This window comes from Astyanax mexicanus, chromosome 6 (genome assembly GCF_023375975.1).
Source record: "Astyanax mexicanus isolate ESR-SI-001 chromosome 6, AstMex3_surface, whole genome shotgun sequence".
In the NCBI taxonomy this organism is placed as follows: Eukaryota; Metazoa; Chordata; class Actinopteri; order Characiformes; family Acestrorhamphidae; genus Astyanax; species Astyanax mexicanus.
Window position 1 is genome coordinate 8,179,989 of NC_064413.1, and position 2,845 is coordinate 8,182,833.

Here is a 2,845-nt window from a genome sequence, read left to right on the forward strand (position 1 = left end):
TGGCGAGCCAAGCCCGAGGACCCAAGTGACTTCATTACACTTCATTCACATTTTCAAACACTTGATAGTGAACATTAAAGAAAATTTGTGGACTTTAAGATTATTTGAGTAAAAAGGACACTTTTATTTTATTTTATTTTTTTTGAAAGAAAGGACACTCTACAAAGATACTGAAAAGGGTTAAATTTTAATTGGTTGGATTACTGTTATTTGATTTTGATAATTTCTAAGTGGTTTTGATATTCATTTATTGTTTTTGCTACAGAGAATTGTTATTTTTTATTTCTGGTTGTTTGTTAAAGGGTATACTATTGGTGTAAAATAACCTAGAGGTTTAATTGGATAACAGTAATTATAATAATACTTACCTTTAATCAATAATCCATTAGACCTAGAAGAAAGAAATAATTAATTAGTTATAAAATACCTATAAATAGATTAAAATAATAAAATAATACTTACCTTAAACTGCATAAATACCTCTAAAATAGAGAACACAGGTGATTAGAGAAATAATAGTAATTAATATAATATTAAAATATACAAATACTGAAATACAAAGGGTATACTTACCATTTTCATTGTTGACCAAGGTTATTGAAGGGTGAATTCTTTTGGAAACTGAGTAACTGAATTGTTTTTTATTTATTTATTTACAGAATTTATTTTGTTACATTGTTTTATTTACCTACTGGCATTGATTGACATTTTAATACACTTTATTGCTGCACAAATTCTGGTCTCATTTCTTCCATGTGTATTGCTCCTAGAGCGAACCTAACTGGTCCTAGAACTATCCTAATTATTTTATCAAGTAACACTCATTGTAGTGGTTGTGTAATTGGGTCTATATATCTGTGGTGCTACACTAGCACATGCCTCCTCTGATACATGTGAAGTCAGACTCCGCCTCTTTTTAAACTGCTGTTGATGCAGCATTTCCGAGTAGCATCACAGTGCTAACGCTCGGAGGAAAGCGCAGCGACAGATGCCTTGTGCAGATCGGCATTGATTCACCATAATGACCTAGTCCTTTTTATGTTTAGTGTTACTTTTACTACAGACAGTACATACATAATGTACATACTTAGTGTGTTGTAAAATATTTTATAATCTGTTACTGGTCACCCCTTTGCAAAGGTGCAACAGTAAGGTCTGGTTTGAGTGAGGTTTATATAGGGTAGTGCACAGGTGCAGCTGGTTGACGCTGATCACCGCCAGGGATTTTGAGAGTTGGAGTTTTGGGATCCAACTCTACCATTTCCTTCCTTATGTCTACCGGTCCCCCTGCTGGCAGGCCGTTGTGCAGCACTGCCCATCACAGATTATTTTCTCAGAAAAGTAGAATATTATATAAGACCAGTTGGTACTTTTGGCAGTGTGGGCAGTGTGCCAAGTTCTGCTGGAAAATGAAAGCCACATCTCCATAAAAGTTTTCACCAGAGTGGGAAAACAACTGGAAATTTCACAATTACACCACCACCATAATACAATATTATTCTGATAGTATGATTCTGCTATACTCGATATATGGCAAGACAATTCTCTATGATACACCACAGCACTTCACTATGTTACTGAAAAGGATAAAATACTACTAATTATATGAAAACCAGCATTTATGTATTAATTGTTGTCAGTTTCACAGAATTTAACCTCCAATATTCTTCACCGCAGGTTTACGCTATTCATTTTATTAGCGTTACCATGTGGAGTAATGAAGCAATGACTTTATAGTGTAGCTTTTTACATTTACACTTACATTTATGACATTTAGCTGATGCTCTTATTCAGAGCAACTAACAAAGTTATTCTTAAACAAGAGGTGGGCCAATGTAGTGTTATAGGAGTATTGCCCATGGATTCTTATTGGTCAACCAGATTGGGAATTTGGAATTGGGAACCCTTTGAACCCTAGACTGTTTTGGTGTGTTTTTTCTCAGTTTTTTTGTCAGTTCTTCTTTCAGGTCTTATAACACAGTAATTATATCAGACAGCCACATGCCATGAGCTCTTTTAAATTTACTTATGACTTTTAAATGTATAGACTTTAAATATATTCACACCTAAGATATCTTTAGTTAGATTAGAGTGTTTATGAGTTGAAAGCATAAGAATATTGATGATTTGAGTTCATTACATGGCTTATTAATTATAACTTTGACAAAATACATGGAGAAACAGCATCAGATGGATTTATTTTTCTTGATAATCAATAATCACACCTCTAGGATACATGTAGATACTAAAAACCTGACACTCAGAGCAGCCTAGGACTTTCAGTATTTTGATCAGGACACACAAAGAAAACTACATACAAAAATGTAAACTTTTTAGTCTAAATAAATAAAAATGTTTAGTGCAAAATGACTACTTACTAAAAATGTGCAAGTAAAGTAAAAACTATATAAAGTAGTGCCATAACTATCTTTAGTTTGAGTAAAGCAGGTAGTTTCACACTTTTTCTGTGAACACTTTTGAGGGATATTATTTGGTTTGAAACCAAAGGAGATCTCACTTACGTGCACTGGGATGTCATCACTACTTTTAGAAGGAGTAAATTCCGCCCTCTCTAACCATATATGGATTATGTTTATGTGTGAAGGGATTCCTGGGTAATTAAGCTGAGAACACAAGGTGTGTAGGGTTCTAAGGGTTAAACCCAAGTCTCCTACATGATATGGGAGCTAGCAGCACATTGTGAATACAGTTAGCACATTCTACAGGCGTGAACTACAGGTGAAGGAGTATGGATTAGGTGGGATGTGGACGCTGCAGTATGGATCAGGTGGGATGCGGATTGGGTGGGCTGATTTGGTATTTGGATTATTAGGCTTTTAGCATC